Source organism: Syngnathus scovelli, chromosome 17 (genome assembly GCF_024217435.2).
Source record: "Syngnathus scovelli strain Florida chromosome 17, RoL_Ssco_1.2, whole genome shotgun sequence".
Lineage (NCBI taxonomy): Eukaryota > Metazoa > Chordata > Actinopteri > Syngnathiformes > Syngnathidae > Syngnathus > Syngnathus scovelli.
The window spans coordinates 10581784-10602017 of NC_090863.1; the positions used below are offsets into that span (position 1 = coordinate 10581784).

Consider the following 20234-nt stretch of genomic DNA (forward strand, 5'->3'; position numbering starts at 1 on the left):
GACTGTGAAGCTCTCATTGTGCGATCCACTGCGTTACCGTCATTTTATCTTGTTGTTATTTACCGCCCACCCGGGGCTTACTCTGGCTTCCTGGATGAATTTTCAGAAGTTGTGGCTGATCTAGTGACAAATGCAGATAATATAGTTATCATGGGTGATTTCAACATCCACATGAATTCACCGTCGGAGCCACTGACTTCGGCATTTCAAACTTTAATCGATACGTTTGGTTTTACGCAAGCTGTACAGGCAGCAACGCATAAGAATGGAAATACCTTAGATCTGGTATTATCCCGAGGACTAGCAACCTCAAATATAACAGTACTGCCATACACTACTGTTCTGTCTGATCATTTTTTAATAAAATTTGAAATTTTAGTTCCTTGTCAAAGACAAGAGAGCAATCAGAATTATAGCAGCCGTAATTTTAACTCCATGACTACAACTGCGCTATCTGAGTTACTGTCGCCGGCAACCGCCATGTTTCCCGCGTACAGTGGCTCTATCGATAATCTTACAAATGAATTCAATGCGACATTATTAAAAGCCATCGACTCTGTGGCACCGCTACGTCTGAAAACTCGCCGTAGATGGCCAACTCCGTGGTTCACAGATGAAACACGTACGTTTAAACAATTATGTAGAAAGCATGAGCGCAGATGGCGTTTAACCAAACTTGAGGTTTTCCATCAGGCATGGAAGGACAGCCTCCTGAAATATAAAGATGCGCTTATTTTAGCAAAAACTCGTTATTTTTCGCAAGTCATTAATCTTAATAAAAATAATCCTAAATACTTATTTGATACAGTGGCAAAGCTAACTCTGCGCCAGCCGACCCCCGATAGCTCCTTCCACTCAGCTGACGAGTTTATGAAATTTTTTGCTCAAAAGATTGAGTCCATTAGGGATGAGATCAAGAATACCATGCCAATCGCTCCGCCGGTTACTAGCGCTGGGGATCATGCAATAACCCTCTCAAATTTTAAAAGCGTGTCTCTTGAAATGCTTACAAAATTGGTTAGTACGGCTAAACAAACAACATGTTTACTCGACCCGCTTCCAGCCAAACTACTTAAAGAATTATTTCCAATTTTAGGACCGTCCATCTTAAATATAATCAATCTGTCTGTTTCCTCTGGGATAGTGCCAATGGCCTTTAAAACCGCTATTATTAAACCACTACTTAAGCGAGCAAATCTTGACCCGGACTGTCTCAGTAATTATAGGCCAGTTTCAAACCTCCCATTCATAGCAAAACTTCTCGAAAAAGTAGTAGCACAGCAGCTTATTGATTACATGGTCGATAATAATCGATATGACTCTTTTCAGTCTGGTTTTAGAGCCAATCATTCTACAGAGACAGCACTTGCTAAAGTGACTAATGATCTCCTCATAGCTATGGATTCAAATACGTCGTCTGTATTGTTACTACTTGATCTTAGTGCTGCCTTTGACACTATAGACTTCGATATTTTATTAGGGCGTCTTAAAAGTTGTGTTGGTATCTCAGGGTCAGCACTAAGCTGGTTCAATTCCTATCTATCAGGCAGGACGCACCGAGTGGTCCATGGTAATACGTCCTCTGAGCTTTATAATGTTACTTGTGGTGTCCCACAGGGATCGGTACTCGGACCGATTTTATTTAATATTTATATGATTCCGCTTGGGGGCATAATACGTAAATATAATATTAGTTTTCAATGCTACGCGGATGACACCCAATTATATATGCCGTTATCGATGACAGATCCACAGGACTGCTGTAATCTCGAGGCGTGCCTTGCGGAGATTAAACAATGGATGTCTCTCAACTTCCTTCGTCTTAACCCGGATAAAACTGAGATGTTGATAATTGGTCCTACTCGTTATCAACATTTATTTAAGGAAACCACTATAACTATAGATAACCGTACTATCACTCAGAGTGATACGGTAACTAATCTCGGGGTAATATTTGACCAAACGCTCTCCTTTCAAAAACACATTAAGAATATAACCAGGATTGCGTTTTTTCACCTTCGTAATATTGCTAAGATTCGTCCTATCCTCTCGACCGGGGATGCGGAAACTATTATACATGCGTTCGTCACGTCGCGCCTGGACTACTGTAATGTATTATTCTCTGGTCTTCCTAAATCCAGTATTAAAAGTCTACAGTTAGTGCAAAATGCCGCTGCGAGGCTGCTCTCACGGTCAAGAAAATTTGATCACATTACCCCAATATTAGCCGAATTACATTGGCTCCCGGTCCATTTAAGATGTGACTTCAAGGTTCTTCTACTAACCTATAAAGCACTGCATGGCTTAGCGCCTTCATATCTCGTCGACCTAGTCGTTCCTTATGTTCCGTCTCGTAACCTTCGTTCGCAAAACGCTAGTCTTTTAGTTATACCGAGGGCCAAGAAAATGTCTGCAGGGTCTAGAGCATTCTCTATTCGGGCTCCAGAGCTTTGGAATGCCCTACCAATGGATATTAGAACTACTACCTCAGTAGAAACATTTAAGACACGTTTAAAGACACATTTCTATGAGATGGCCTTTAACTAACTTGTGATGGCCGATTTGGCCGGAGTTTGTTCTGTTCTCTCTGCCCACCTCCTCCCCGGCTGGGGAGGGGGTTAGGTGGCTCAAAAGCGGATAGCGGCTGGCTGGATTCTCGGGGACCAGTTCGGGATGGGGGAGCTGCGGCTCGGCCCCCTTGAGGACACTGCCAGGACAATCGAGGACACCTCCGACATCCATTTTTTTTCATTGATTTTCATATTATGTATTACTTGTGTACTCTCTGCATCCATTATAACCTGGTGATCCTGAAAGGGGGATCCTTCCATCTGTGGTCCCTTCTCAAGGTTTCTCATTTTCCCCTGGTAGGGGTTTTTTGAGTTTTTCCTTGCCCTTTTGGGAGCTTATGATCAGGGGATGCTTTGAGAATAATTGTCAATTTTGGCTATGTGAAGCCCTTTGAGACTGTTTGTGATTTAGGGCTATACAAATAAACTTGACTTGACTTGAATGAGATTATGGCGCTTCCTGGGGTAGATGGAGGAAACTGGAAGTATTCTTCTGGCATTTAAGAATACAAAGTAATAAAACAAAGAGCTAAGATCTATCGGGTGTATCGAAGACTCACGTAATTGAAGACAATCAAAGGGCACTCTTTGATTCTCCTGTAAAAAGCAGGGCAATGGATGATGAGGAATGACGTTAAACAAATAGATAAATCAAAATGCATCAGACAATAAATCCCAACAGCTCCAGCGGCTATTTTTAAAACACATTTGAATGCTATCATTATTGATGTAGTTTTTAAATGGGTGCACTTCTCAAACAATTAGTTTAATGGAGCGTTACTTCTCAATCTAGGTTAGCAAAATCAATATATTGACTTCCCTTATAGTGTCTTTTTAGCCCTTTCATGTGACATGAAACCATGAACTTGGTCTCTCTAGTTTTCACAGTTAGTAATCCAATGTTTGTAATTTCTAATATTGTTATGAGAAAGTAAGGCAGTGCACACTTCCTGGTTGCATTTTTAATCATATCATGGAAAAGAAATAGCTGAGGTGGTTTCTATCTAAACACACTTGTACTAATCATTAGAATTAAACAATTCTTATCTTGGAAAAGAAATCTAAATTCTGGGCATAGAATATGCATACTTTTGAGTATATTCCATAGAATTGAAAATATACTTTACTGGGTAGAAGAGGCTTTTGCTGTACTTAATCAGGGGTGACTAATTTTTGCCGCTGGCCACATTGCAGTGAAGGTTTCCCTCAGAGGGCCTTTAAATTTGTGTGAAACTATAAAAATGCTCGATTGCCATCAAAGACTGCAAATTTTAAAATCACCACTTAAAATCATTAGTCAGATAATAGTTAAGTTATCATGCAAAGGGGTTTGGTAAGAAAAAAAACGCTGCAATATCTGACAATTTGAAATTTTGGTTGATTTTAAAAAGGAATCATGGAGGTTGATGTGGCGAGATTTAGCCCCTGGGCATGAGTTTGACACCCGTGGCTTACATGAAAGTGACGAGTGCACAGAGAACAAAATAATTTAGTGGCACACCAGATGCTTCCATCTATCTGTCTTTACTCCTACTTATGCTCCTCAAACAGCTTTTATTTTGTGGATACGACTGCACTGACGGAGTGATGTGCAATTATAGCCCTAAAAAAAGGTAATTGCTGGCCAGATGGAAGAGAGGTAAAGCTTAGGGGCCGCAATATATGATTGATACTGAGAACTTGGTGCACTATTTTCAGACTGTGATGTGCAGTTAATAATCATGTCTGGTACACTTTTATGTTTCACGTTTATATCCAACTAAATACGATTGCTTTTCTAGTACTGATTTTCTGAATATTTGAAAAACCAGGCAGGCACCTCAACGCCGTGAGACATATTTTACATAGGAAATAATGTATAGCATTCCTAGCATGCCGCTAGTAATCTGATCCACCTCGCCTTTCATATTTCCTCTTGACACTAACTTGGCAGAAAGCAGACAATCCTTGGATTTTGAATACAATTTCCATTTTATAATGAAACCAAAATGTTGGCAGATTAAATTTTCCTGATGCCATTTGAGCTGGCAATGGTGTTTGGTATTCTCTGTGATTTGATCAGATTTTTTCAATAGATCTCCTCCTGTCTGTTTGCTATAGGTGCTTGGTTTTCCGCAGCCAATGCAACACACCACAGGTCACTTCAAGACCCCGTAGTCGGCTGTAAATATCAAACGTGTTTGATTTTCTCAATGCCGCTCATGAATTTCTTGCAGTGGTTGTGATTGAATCTGAACTGCAAATGTCTTCCAAATGTTAACACCATGTTATCGTACCCTTGTTGACCTTTCTTGGTCTTTGTTTCACTCGAACCAACACCACACCATTACCACCCACCGAACTAGACCACTACCATCTTTTCCCCCCTCCTGAAGTCATTATAGTACACTGCATGGTGCCTTGTGATGTTTATTTTTTTCTATCACAATCGATATCAGTTGTTCAATTTTTTCCCAAACAAAATAATAATAATAAAACAAAAACAATGGCTTCTCAATATTCATCCAAAAAGCCAATATGGAAATTTATGGAACTTTTTTTTAAAAATCGGTTTTCTTAGAAAAGGTTTCTTTACCCAAAATTGGCTAGTTTAAAGTTCTCTGTACGTGGCACACACAAATCTCGGTAGTCAGGCTGGTCTTAAATTTTGCCATCCATCAAACCCTTCACCTCCGAACTGTGACGCGGACGTGCTAATCAGTTTCACCATGGTGCCCACAGCAACATTTTATTAATAGATTGATGCAATTTAAAAAAAGACCAGAAATAGCATCTTTTGACACTTTGGATTTGTGATTGTAAGAAAGTTAGTTTTAATATGTGTTGCTGTCAGATTTTGATGGAGGTGGACAAGACCAAAGACAACAGCTTCAATAGGTGGCCGTCAATATTATATTGTGTTTTCCATCATTATTGATTATTAACTAACAGCCAAGAGTTTTTTTTTTATTTTGTTCCTTTCAAAAAACACTGATGAATATTCAATGTAGGCTGCATACAAAAAACGAGGGCAAGGGGTTGTTGTGGAACAAACTGCACAAAATGAGTTCTTCCAATTAATGTTGGTTTTCTGGTCAGCAGTTTTGTGCTGTCTTTCTGCTTATTATAAAGCAAGTTGAATTTAGTGCATACAGGGCTCGTATCACGTTGGGTCACTAAAATCTCAAAACGCTGCTGTAATTCAATGCAGACAGGATTTAAAAACAAAAAGCGGAGGTAAAGTAACTTTATTTGTAGAGCACAATTATACAGGGTTATTATAACTGGCAATTCAAAGTGCTTTTTTGTAATTATGTAGCTGTATGCAGAAAGAAAATTACAGGGAAGCAAATCTAAACATTTCACTCAACAAAAAAAATATATATATATTGATTGAATTAGACAAGCTTTGCGTAATCGCAATGTGTGTGCCAAATTAATCTCCCACAAACTGCCTGTTTGGCAGAAGCAATCCTAGGTCAGCTTCACCATTATTTTTTGAGCAACTATGCCCATCTTTATTGCTTTTTGCTACCTTTAGTAAATCTGGCCTTGATTCAAGGAAAGATTCCAACTCGTACATGAGCTCATACTTCCCTTTGTCAGCAGGACCAGGGTTCGTAGAGAATGCATTACCTTTGACATAATATAAGAAAGAGACCTTGAAAATAACCTAATTGGAATAAAATGTGAGATTTTGGGGGTTTATCTAAAATTGAGCAGTTAGGTGCAAGTAAATACATTTTTGTTGGCATATTTTGAAGTAGTAAGTCATGGTTAAACATGTATATCATATCGTAGTAGCTAGCACATACTTGTCCTCATTTTGCCAGAATCTGCCAAACCTACTCTCCTTTTCTTGCAATTGTATTTAAAGGTTGTGAAATGTTTTTGACAAGTGCAGAAGTTACTATATTTGCACAAAATGCACGCATTATTGCTGGTCCCTCAGTACTGGAAATAGTGTTTGCAAAGCACCTCATTTGCTTCAAACACCAGGGGGAAAGCACTGAAACAACCCCCCCCCCCCCCCCCCCCTCCCACACATACACACACGCATCACAAGTTTAAAGTTGTTTTTCTGTCTTTGCAAATATGAGAGGAAGGAATGAAATCATCACCTTCACTATCCCCTGTTCTCTCATTTAGGAGGCTTAAAGAGCTAGGCTTTTTCGTCACTCTCCTATAATCCAAACATTGAAAATTCTCTCCGGCTGTTTAGAATTGCTAAAGCCATTTTATGAATCATTTTCCCCGAGTGGTATGATTGTGAAGTGGCTATGTACATGTGATTTCATTCCACTCTAATAGCAGTGAGATGGGATAAATTGAGTGGGAATGAGATGAGAAAATAGATTGGACTGAAGTCGGTGATGGCCTTAAAGATACGAACGGATGATGTTGAAGAGGGAAAGCATGAAGGAATAAAAACAGGTCAGACATGCTCAATAACAATTCAAAACCTTACAGCATATTGCAACACGGTCAAAAAAGATAACGGATATTCAGCTCTTTTTTTTCTTCTCTTTAAAAAATGAGAAGGAAGCCTCAGACATATCAAATGTCATCGGCTCAGCGAGTGTGCCACTTTCGACTAATTAATTTGTGTAAATCGGCAACCTTGTCACACAAGATTGAAAAGACCATCTGCTCAGGGTACAGCTGCAATAGTTGAAATCCAGGTGTTCACAAAGTGGTTTTATCCTGATGCAAAATCAGAACACTAACTATCAGAAGTCTTGCATAGCATGCAGACATTTCAGTGTTCCCAGGGGCCAGTGAAGTCTTAAAGAAAGGCGGATTGATTTTCAGGCACCGGCAAACAGATATTGATTGTGTAAACCATCAGAATAGGTACTAAAAAAAGGAAGTACGGGGAGACTACAAAATTGTTTTCCACTGCAGATGATGGAACTTTACCACATCATTTTGTGAAACTGAAGACTTCCATCAAGCCACATTATAGCACTGTCTTCTATTTGCCCCTTTGTATTGCAATATTTTTACATATTTCAGAGAACATTATTGATAAAAGAAATGATAGCTATGAAAGAATAATCCTAAACTCAGATTGAGCATGTAAGAGACATTCAAAGGACTTTGCAGATTCTAGATTTTCTTGTCTTAACTATGAGTCCAGATAATGGAAGTACTTGCTTGCATGATTTTTAAACACAAATAAAAATAATTCAAACTGTTAATGGAATAATCACAGTTCACTTTTTGCAAAGGAATAATCCACCTTTACCTGAATTGAATTTTCAGACTGTTAAAATATTGAGGTTACATGGCTAGAAATGATGAAATAATCAGTCATGATATCTCGGCTTACCACATACCGTCCAGCTCTGGATGCTCTTTTTATAATCCACAACTTTATTTTTGCTAGAGCATTTTTATTGCTTCTGTCAGTCTTTGCATGGTCACATAAATTGGTTTCCTTACTGTGGCCAATGAGTATCAAATAAAAGAGTGCAGCGCGGTAGACGGGACACAAGTTTAATGGAGGTCGTGAGACATCACAGAAAAAGAGCAATAAGCAAACATGAGAAGTCTGCTGTAGTAAAGGTTGCATTTCATTTAGATCCACAAGTGCTTCGTCATCAATCTTTTTCAAACCTCATCGCAATTTGCCTTAAGACAAACAGATGACAAATGAAAACATAAAACAAATCTCAGAAGTGATTCGATTTTATTGCATTATCTTCCCAAAGTTGAACAATACAGCAAACTGCAGCGCCTCAAATGTTCTTCACCTCATTCACAAAACTATGAAATGCTTCAACTCTTCCTTCCAATCCCTTTCTGACTGCCACAAATTTAGAACTGCTGAGTCACATGCAGCTTCCACTCTCAGCTTTCAACCATGCCTGTGGAAATGAAGTCATCAGGATCACAACAGGGGAAAACTCATCCAATTGTAATCCCGAAGCCCTCCAAACCACACCCATGAATACGACGCCATAAAAAAAAAACTGAATAATGTTAACGGGGTTAACAGTACAGTACTGATTTAAATAAGTACTGTTTAAATAATTATTGTAATCCTCTTTTGTCCTGGAGAGGACAAACCAGCTTTTAAGTAGTTTGTATTCGTTTGGAGAATTGACTACACAAACTGGTGAGTCTGAATTCACTTCAAATATTTTTTTTCCAAAGGCCATGGTGTGCTCCAGCTCTGACAAACTATGGTGTTAATTAATAATGAGCAGTTGGGTTGGCTGCTAAAGCTTTAAGTGCAGCTACTACAATAGGACCACAAGGTGAGTGAGAGAATTTTTTTTATAAGGTCAGAAAAGTCACCTTTCAGAAGTTACGCAAAATATAATAACGCTAAATAGCTCAGAAGACAGATCTGAGGATGTAATTATTTAAATTACAGCCAGGAGGATTCTCTGCCTGCAGCTCCCTTAGTTTAGGCTGTGCCACCTCGAGCCACTGCACCCGTGGCAGCAATGCTACCATGCCAACTCTAATTATGCATCGTGCAATCCGACAAAACTGCAGACTCCCACAGGAGGATGTAGCCAGCAGCTAACGAGAAACAAACACTTCCCTGTTCTTGATGCTTAGTGAGAGATACGGACGCGGAGTGCCTCAGTGGGAAAAGACCAAAGGTAACCGAGATAAAGGTAGAAGGTGCGTCAACAAATACAAAAAGACCTTTTGAAAAGAAAATAGTTGCATAATCCATCCATCCATCCATCCATCCATCCATCCATCCATCCATCCATCCATCCATCCATCCATCCATAGTTGTTTTTATTGTTGAATCTCCTGTTTGATAAACATCTATTGTTCCAAAGTTTCTATAGAACAAATAATTTGTCTTGTTCCAGCTAATTCGAAATCCATCCATCCATCCATCCATCCATCCATCCATCCATCCATCCATCCATCCATCCATCCATCCATCCATCCATCCATCCATCCATCCATCCATCCAATTCTGAAAACATGAGTAGAAAAAGAAAACTTCACCAATTAAAAGTTGCCTCTTGAGCTGTGCACATTTGCTGCTATTTCACTTTCACAGTACAGAGGCTCCAATTGCTTCCCACTGTTAGATATGAAAGTTTGGCAAGATGAATCACCTTCCTTCTTACACGGCTAAGTCAACGTTTAGTGAAGCCCCACTGGGTGGAAATTTTTAATTAATTTTTTAAATCCCCCCTCCTCCCCAAAATGTAGAACTTATGTATCAGTGGGCAATGAAGAGAGCTTCAAATCATTGCTGTATCTGCCAGTTAGCTTGCAGTCAGTCACACTTTTTGTATTCCTTTCATCTCGTGCTTTCGGCTCATCTTTCTCACATAACTCGCTTTCCTCTTTTTCTTGCCCTCTTTCTCTCTTTCTAAATTTGTATCCACAGGCTATTTCTCAATCTTTCAGCATCCCAGTAAAGATGGAACATCATTTTGTGTGAGTCCTATTCATCCTCTTGGTTTCATCTTTCTGTTTCGCTTTTGCTTTAAGAAGTACATTAAGGAAAAAAGGGGAGGCTGTCATGAGCACACTTAATATAATACTTTGGGTTAGAGTTAGGTCAAAATTTTTCATACGCTGGCCAAATTGTAAACTGAAGTGAATTGGAATACTTTGAATGTGTATATCTTGGTTGGAGAAGTAGAATTAAATGTTGAAGATTGTGAAGACAGCAAGATATTGGACTGTATATTTGTGGAGGGTAAACTTTACATCTAAACACTAAATTGGGTGACCCAAAACTTTTGAACGTGTAGTGTGTCTACTAAAACCTGGCCTAGTGTGTCACCATGAAAATTGATTGAAAACAATAAAACAGGAGACTTATTTCCTAACGACTAACAAATTATTTGCAATGTGTATCCATTCAAGAACAGAAAATCAAAAAAAAAAAATATTATGAACTTTGTATTAGTTTATAAGATAAGACATCTATCTGTGAGGTGACACAGTGTGTTATATGTTAAAGTGAGGTCCTTGTACTGAGGGCAAAAAGTGAATCTGTGAGGAGTTGAAAGGGTTATTCATTTTAGTATGGCTAAAAGGCAGACTGTCTCTTCTATCATGGCCTTCAGAAGCACACTATAATGCTTTTGACAGATGAGATGAGCAAACCAAGCATGAAACATTTAGCCAGTCTTGCAGTGGCAGCTCTTAATGCGGTTAAAGAATTTTTCCAATTAAAACAAAAACGTATTTAGGCTGTCTTAGTGACTTTTTATTATGCATTATTTTAAAATTAGCTTCTTCGGTAAATATTTACATTTTTATAATAGCTTTTATAAATAGCTCCTTAAATAGCTTTTATTTTTTCACTCAGCTGGACACCAACATATTTTCAACCCTAATTGGGACATAGGGTAGGCAAATTATACAACTTTGACAAAACCCAAATTTTGTACAATACAGTAGGACCAATTGTATTATTATGCTCATTTAGAGGATATTTCAATGCTGCTACTACTAATAGGGAAAGTCTCGAAAGGATGTTGAATATTTCAGGTAGCCCTGAGCAAAGTAGGAGAATAATTCATTTGGATAGTCACTTCCAAGGGAGATGGGCATCAGCAATATAACCCGGCTCATCAGGGAGCATTTCCAGCATAAGACTGCTGACAAAGCTTCCACCAGAAATAGAGCAAGACTTGCAATTTAGCCCCAGTTCAAACTTAAAATCGCTTCACCCCAACACCAATAAACTGCTATTTTTGACTAGTTGGCCTTTTATTATAAAAACATACTTTAGTTTGGATGAATGTACACTAGTTGACTGAGTTTGCAGGATTCTTTTCTCAATAATTGGTTGTGAACTATTGCTGGTATTTAAAAGTTTGTTGTGGAATCAACAAAAGTCAAATGTGGATATGTCAAAAGTGCACAATGATTTTTTTTTTTTTTTTTTAAGTTAGTCGTCCTCTCCTAGTTTTATAGCAATACAAGTGCCGTTTATTGATTCTGACCAGCATCTGCTATAAAAGCATTTGCAAGGCCGCTTCTCCTAGCGTTTGATATATGATAGGGGTTGACTCGCAGTTCCTCCATTATATGTCGTGCGATGACCAGGTTGCCTCAGTGAACATAAACAGCCGAGGAAGTATAGATTTTCAATGTGTCTTGGCACAGCGTGTTTGAAATTCTGTCAAGAATTATTGTGGCTTGACCTGACAGTGAACACCTCATGAATGTGTTTATAGTTATAGTTTCACTCTATCACTAGACAGCTTTATAAAGATACTCCATTAGGAAAGGGAAAATTTGTTTTATGTTGGATAACTTGAGGAACTTGTTCAGCTCAGGTTTCTGGTGGTGGTATTTAAAATAAAAAATAGATATTGTCTTAAATACATACCCTCTATGAAACATGGCACATGCATAATGTATGCAAAATAATGAATACAAAATAAGGTAAACATAAGACAAAAGCCACTCGTTCATTTTAATGAACTATTGTCCGCTCTGCTCTTCTGCCTCTAACATAATTCTGACACCCCAAGCATTTCAATTTGGGATTTGCACATCAGAATTGCCCGTCTTCCATATGCTTTGCACTCACCATGAGAACGTGTACATACTGTAATAATGTACAGTATGCATCTGTTTATGATGCCGTATGGGTTAGAGAAGTTGAGAATGTATCACCAGTACATTAAATTGATTATTTTCTAAATACCGTATTTTCCGGACTATAAGGCGCACAGGACTATAAGGCGCACCTTCAATGAATGGCCTATTTTAAAACTGTGTCCTTATATGAGGCGCACCATTAATGAATCATGTCAGATTTTTAATCCAAATCAAATCATTCTCCATTTTATCTTTTTTATTTCAACTTCAGACGCAACAAATTACTTTATAATCACAAAATAATGATCCATAGTCTTTTTGATTCATGATTCATAGTCTTCAGCGGGCCACTTATGATTGATTTCATGACACAATGCTTTAGGCCAGTTTAAATTTAGGAATTTGGTCCATATATAAGGCGCACCGAACTCTAAGGCGCACTGTCGGCTTTTGAGAAAATTTTAGGTTTTTAGGTGCAACTTATAGTCTGGAAAATACGGTAGTATGTTGTTTTCCAGTATATTTAATATGAAAATACTACTATTAAAAATAGATATAAATATAATTTACGATAGTTATATACAACACAGAGTACCTAAAAATAATTTCTATCCGCAAACTTGATAGCATAGGCTTTGTGAATTATTATCGTATGTTCCATGTGACTCGCTCTCAACAGCATTAACGTGAAAGAGAATTTTACAAGAAAGTGACAGCACAGAACAGCATCAGCACAGATACATTTCAACTCAGGACAATAGCACAAATGCATGGTGTCACACAGGCACAGTGAAATCACTCATGGCTTTCTGCTTCACCTCCTGGAGCAGAATATCTTCCCTTCTGGCCTGTCTGGGGTAAGCAGGGTGTCTTGTACAATAGACATGGCAGAGCTTGCAGCAAGCAGCATTTGACAGATACTAAACAAAGAACTGCAAACTAACAATGTACAAAACAATGTCATCCTATGTATAACTGTCTGCTCACTTTCCATCTCGCTATGTTTGTTGAACCTTGGCTGCCTTCCATCCCCGTAACCAATAGACAACCACAACAACAAAACATCATTACTACCTCTTTCCATGCATCCCCATCATGTGATTTATTCATGGGATTTGGTAAGTCTGCAAGGTCAAAATTAACTGGATGCTCCATTCTCTGTACTGCTTGCTAGATTTACAGGTCCTTTGTGAAATAGTAGTGGATGAGAAACCCAAGAGGAGCAGAGTTGCTTCCAGTACATCATAAGCATGCAGAGGATTACAGAAGTGCTGAAGGAGATTGCCTTGAGAAGACATAAATTATTAACAATGTGCATCCTATGATGCAGATGTTAACTATTCAGAATCAAATGATACATTTCAATTTCAAACTACGTAGATCAAAACTGATGGGTAAAGCCTGTCAGAGCATCTGACATTTACTTGGTTAAATTGTGGCACTTAAATAGTGGCAGGTGTGTTCTGACTTATCTCAGGAGTCCTTTTTTTATATATATATATTCACTGATGTCAGAGAACATGTCCCATCAATTCCTCACTTGTGTCTTGACAGCCTCTTGCTGGTAGAATGAATAGACAACTGAACGAAAACCCCAAACCGTGAACCTACAAAATATGACATTTATCTCAAGGTTGGATTGTTTAGATGAGGCTTTGAAGAACATGACAACCACCACACGGCATGACACGATGAAGCAAGATCGAGTGTGGACTTTTGGAATGTCTGCTGTAAAAGCTGCATGTAAATATGCACCGCTATAAATGCAATTTTGAACATAAATACATTTAACACTCTTCTGTCATTTGCAATGCTGACAAAGTCGTTAGCAAATGTCCGATGTGCAATAAATGCTGCATAGTAAATGCATTGCAGTGAAACCTCATTGTTTAGCCTCATCTGGTACTCATTTCATGAACAAAATTGCTAATTTATCCTTTGTCCTCAATGGTAAACAGTAATTTTACCGAAAGGGGGATCATTCCATCTGTGGTCCCTTCTCAAGGTTTCTCATTTTCCCCTGGCAGGGGTTTTGAGTTTTTCCTTGCCCTTTTGGGAGCTTAAGATCAGGGGATGCTTTGAGAATAATTGTCAATTTTTGGCTATGTGAAGCCCTTTGAGACTGTTTGTGATTTAGGGCTATACAAATAAACTTGACTTGACTTGACTTGACTTGACTTGACTTGACTTGACTTAATTCATTAGATATCAGAGAAACAGCTATATGTGCATAATGTTCCTTTATGTGGCAAATATAAAGCAATAAACTTGGAAATCTGGCAAATAGTCGCAGACCAGGCAATCACCACAGAAACCCTGACGCAGTGAACAGATTGCCAGTCCCTATCAAATAAAGGGAGGGGGAACGAATCAAGTAAATGCTAATGATGGACATGTTAGATGGGAGCCTGATAAATGCTACTCAGATGAAGAAAAAAAGAAAAAATGCTGTTTTGTCACAATGACTGCCAAAACTGAGAGCTGTCCAACCGAGAAAACTAGAACTCCGTGTTAGAGATAACCACATTCCCTGGAGAGCATGCGTTGTAATTCCTACGAGAGGAAGAGAAAGGATGCTCAAACTCTCACACTAAAATGAAACCGGCCAGACCATTTATGTGGAATGGATCAAGATGTCTAGAGAACTGTTCAGGCATGTCATGTCATGTCATAGTGGATCAAAAAGCACTAGCCCCTGCACCTCAACACCCATGGGAATGTCCTGAGTCACCATAGTCAATGATTCATGTGGACTTCTCTGGACCATTCTTAGCCAGTTAAGCCACTCACGGATGAATGGTATCGTAATCGGCACCATAAAGGCCTGATCGGAATATTATTCTTCTCAGTGCGATTGATTTGTAACAGTGAAAGTTAAATTAAAATCTTGTATGAGTATAATCATTACAGACAGAATGCCCCACACAGCAACTCCAATGTGTTTTTTTTTTTTTTAAGGAAGTTCCTGCTGTGGGTCTTCTGTGAATAGAAAAGGGCATATGCACCCCGAGGAGCTGCTCAGCTGCTTGCTTTTGAAATACGAAGCTGGCACCCAAGAGGCATAGTGACTTCTGATCCATGCTAAGTAAATGTGATTGGCTGTTCATTAATACTGAATGACAATTTGCATGGATTGTTTTTTTTCTGTTTTTCTTTATTTATTTTTAGTTTAGATCCCCTCCAGTCTAAATGCATTACTGTTATTATAAAAATTTTAATTTTTTATACACTTAATTTGGATTCTTCTGCTGTGCCCACCACATTCAGTTCATATAAAATATACAGGGATGTCATGCTATATGCTAACCACACATGATGTTGGTTCAAACTTGCAAACATGAGTGTTGTGAAACATTACAGGTATATTTCCTCCTGAAATCTTTGCTCAAATTCTAAATTATACAGCATTAGGCCATTACATCTCTCTGAGTGAAAGCAAACAAAAAGACCTAGTATTGTGACCGTCTGCTTTGTGAAAAGGTAAAATAAGAAGCCATTAAAGCCTTGGGGCTGATCTATTAGCTCGTAATAACGTCCATGACCTTTTCTGTTTTAATTAATTTCACACGAATGAATGAAAATAACGATTTAGTAGGTTGCTCTCTTGAAGTATTCATACTCCCAAACTACATCTGTGATCATTTTGAGTACAATGCAACACATCCACCTTTCTGTGATGACGATACAAATTAGTAATTCCATGTTCATAATGTCCAGTGCATGAAATTGTGAAAGCTTGTGACCAAAATACGGCAAAACATTACATGCAGCATCGGGCACATGCAAATAATGAATTTAATTCCAATTATTCTTTATTCTCATTCATGTCCACTTCTGTCATCAATGGTTCTAACGTGTGTGAACGTCAACATCGGAAAATATTTTTCAACCGGAGTTCTTTTGAATGTATTGCATTATAGAGAGTTTGCTCAAGCCTGTTTATGCACTGCATTTGTCCTTTTCACTTTTTCCCAAACAATCTAGTCATTTGAGCCCCCCCCCACCCTCGCGGATTCTTTAGAGCAACAGAATAGAGGCTTAAGGATGAGTATAAACTGAGCCCCTTTTCCTCCACAGCTTCATTTAATTAGACTAATCTGCTCTGTCCTGCCCGTGAGCGCAATAAGACAGTTGTCGACTCTAAGAGGGCCCTCACTTCAGATAAGTGAAAGGGGGAAAAAAAAGAAAACGTCCAACACTAGAGCCGGATTTAGCCCTAAACAAGGAGGAAAAGGACTTGTGAATTCTATTAAGATGCACAAGAAGACAGTTTCAAAATTTGCTTGATCACATTTCTATTGGCCTAATCTCAGCCTGGCAGATGTGTGCCTTTAGGTCGAAAAGGATGGGGAACTGATGAGTCATGAAGCAAATCAACGCCATAAAACAAAGAGAAAAAACAAAGTACTTCCTTCTCGACATTTTTACCAACATAAGAAACAATTCCGTTCAGGTGACAAGAGGATGAGCTCATTTGTACATAAAATGCACCACTCTTTTCGCCAGCTGTCTGGGTGAAATATGTGCACCACTCCAAAGGTTGTGTGCGTGGGTGTTTGATATGGTTGGCCCTAAATTTTCCTATGAAAACTCACTGTCACTATTATTACAGTCACTGCCTCTTTGACTTTATCTCTTTTGTTCCTTGGCTTAATTCAGCTGTTCTCGTTGGCAACAAAATGCGGTGCATAAATCACGCAGCAGACTTATAGCGGAGGCAATTTATGCAGCCGTAATGGACACAGTGGTAAATTAGAGGGTGAGACCAAAAACTGGGGATTATGGGTTAAAACAGTTTAAACCAAAGGTGTCAAATATATAAACATGCAAACACACACACACACCTATATTATTGATAGTGCGAGGATGATGCAATGGTCCGTTTCCCCAAGGACAAACCCTCACTCACTGGATTTTTCCCTCCTGTTTTTGAACAAATTGATTTAAATGAAAAGTTTTAACAGCACAGAGATCCAGCCTCTTACCTGAGACTATAGACTGGTGTTTAAAGAATTGATTTTTATCCATCCTTATTCTACCTCAGACCAGTATCAGATTTTTATCTTATTTTTTGAATCTTTATATATATATATATATATATATATATATATATATATATATATATATATATATATATATATATATATATACATATATATATACACACATACATATATATACATATATACACACATAGATATATATATTCAACTTGGCAACTTTTTCCTCCGATTGCCGTCTTGCCAGCTAATAGAGATGAGAAGTAGGCTAACTCATGAGACTGTCGTGAGAGACTTCCTTCAGACCTGCCAAGTGAAGTCAACCCAGCAAGGTATTCTGTGACTCGTTTCTACCACAAGGATTGATATTTAATGCATAGGTGCTGTAGCAGACAGTGATGGACAGGGGGAATGTTGAAGCTGACAAGCTTCTGGCAGAATGCAAAGATGTCAAAACATATGACTGAGATGCATCCTCCCATGAGGACAGACAGGGATTTTGGTAAATAGGTGCAGGTTGTGAGAGATTTACTCCAATTAGCAGCAATGCCAAAATTTGTCACCATGTTAGGAGACGTGTCAAAATTAATTGATCCATGAACAACAAATCCACTGTCAAACAGCCATTTACAAGAGTTCCAGCAATTTTTAACTTTAAATTGTATTTTTTGCATCAGTTTCAGCCATTTACTGTTTTAATGTTAGTCATGTGGACCTGTTGTTGATTATTTTATCTGCTTTTTATCTGGCAGTCAAAGAGTGTTTCAGCAGCCTGCGACATTTGTTCTGACAGAGGCTCAGACAGCTTATTGGTGTCACAAAGCTGTTCGGTAGCATGTAAACAGAGGCCCGTGATGTAAATGTTTCCATGAAGCAGGTCATAAAATCTCATTACGCCAAAATAATTACTGACGCTGATTTACAGTTAGGATATGCGGATGGATGGATGGATGGATGGATGGATGGATGGATGGATGGATGGATGGATGGATGGATGGATGGATGGATGGATGGATGGATGGATGGATGGATGGATGGATGGATGGATGGATGGATGGATGGATGGATGGATGGATGGATGGATGGATGGATGGATGGATGGATGGATGGATGGATGGATGGATGGATGGATGGATGGATGGATGGATGGATGGATGGATGGATGGATGGATGGATGGATGGATGGATGGATGGATGGATGGATGGATGGATGGATGGATGGATGGATGGATTGCAGTAGTCTTTAAAAGAACAGACTGAACCTGGTACACATACTGTTGATTTTACCTTCAACATAAGAACTGAAAATGAGTCGAATGTTCTTTTCTTTTCCTTGTAATAATCTCAAGCCTTGTAATAACCATCTTGCTGTGTTTTCACATGGCTGCCTTTACATCACAGTTGTTTTTGATGGATCTGTTATCTTCAAGACACAGGGAAAAAAGGATTTCAGAAAGCTGTATGTAGTATGTGAATTAAAGACTTGTCCAAAAAAACAAGGATGATGACAGTCAACTTCAACAGAGCCAACAAAGCGTTCAAAAAGAAACAGAATTTGTTGGTTAAAGACAAGTTGTGCTATTTGAAGCAGGAAAGTGTCATCTGCACAATCACAGCCAGTGTGACAAGCACTGAAAATTACAGAAACAAAAAATAAGAGCATTGATGCTGGTGGAAAAAAAAAATGGCACGAATGTCTCCAAAATAAATCAGTACTTAAAAGTAGATTTATTTTTTTTAAAACCTAGAAGGGGGGAGAGATGAAAAGTGGTGTTCGTCATATTTAATCCGGTGTTTAGACAAAATGGATGTGATAGTCTTTGTCAAGCTGAAAATAATAACCTCCTCAGCTGTGTTCCAAAACATTTAATGCCTCGATAGCAGCAGGAAAAATACGATAGGTGAAATTCGGTGGCAGCTTCAAACCATGCAGAAAACAATTAAACTGTGACTGCTTGGATAAAAATGGCAGAATCCAGCTGCTAAGCCTCTACACAGCTTTGTGATGGTGCCTCGGAATATCATGCTTGTGTCACAAATAAGTACAATTCAAAGATGCAGTATACTCAAATATGATTCCTATTTTGAATGGTAATTCATCTTTTTCAGAATTCCCAGTGACTTTCCATTCAGGGAAAAAAGCAAAATGGACACGGAACAAAAAGAATATGAACATTTTTCAATGAAAACCTCTATTTTTTCACGTTGTTTTGTTAAAATTGAATCTATGTGTCAGCTTAAGTGCCATTTTTTCCAAGTCCACCTCCAAGGGGTACACCCAGCACGCTTAAGCGAAAATGTCGTACCCGAAGCAGCAACACTCAGCTGGAGGCTCGTCCCGCTGGCAGGAGCTTCAGTGCTCCAAATTTTTCAAAGTCCATCCATTTTCTGCACCACATCGCCTCATTAGTTTCACGGGTGTGCCAGTTTTTTTTAAGTCCAACTTTGAAATTTCGTCAAGCCATCCTCTTGGGGTTGTCGCGCATCTGTCTGACATTGACCCACACTCAGTGGCAAAAGAATAAATGTCTGAAAACTACGACTAATCCATTCCTACTCTCATCCACTTTATTGGGTGCAAATATTGAAAAATAATTCCCCCGAATAAATTAATAAAATAAAATTCAAGTATGTCTTATTTTGTGGGGGTGATAATGGTTTCCCCTCTAAGTACTAGACATTCGATGTAAAAAATAAATCAATCCAAAATCTTTTGCCGATCACTCTTATTTGTGAAGATGAATTTTTAGATAAATTATTGGTTATCTCTAGTTGACAACAAAACATGACAACACAAGCCAAGAACCAATATTTGCAATGCTTGCCTCCTTCCTTTGACGACAGTCAGTCTGATGTGTAAAAAAAAAAAGCAGTGCCCACTCATAAATAACAAGCGTCATTAAGACGTGCTGAATATAATCATAAAAAAAAATAAAATTAACATTGAATCATTACTGAGTTTGTCAGGGGGGTGAATTTTAGTGCTGGCAGCATTTTATACATCCAAACCTGTTAAGTGCCAATGTTCAGCGCAATAAATAGTGTCTTTAACGAACACAATACACCATATGGAGCTGTTAAAAGACTGCTGCTGAGTTGTTGAAATTGACCCTCAAAGAAGAGATGAAAACACAGC

The 20234-nt window shown here is 38.5% G+C and overlaps 1 protein-coding gene and 1 long non-coding RNA gene across 3 annotated transcripts in view; one reads left to right on the plus strand and one right to left on the minus strand.

Moving 5' to 3' along the window:
* Window positions 1-20234, minus strand: part of brinp2 (bone morphogenetic protein/retinoic acid inducible neural-specific 2) — a 76784-nt gene that overhangs the window by 44555 nt on the left and 11995 nt on the right. The gene's annotated exons all lie outside the window — the stretch shown is intronic.
* On the plus strand, window positions 12-14265 carry LOC137839600 (uncharacterized). The gene is made up of 2 exons (XR_011085594.1): window positions 12-2849; window positions 14104-14265. It is a non-coding gene; the product is annotated as an uncharacterized lncRNA (long non-coding RNA).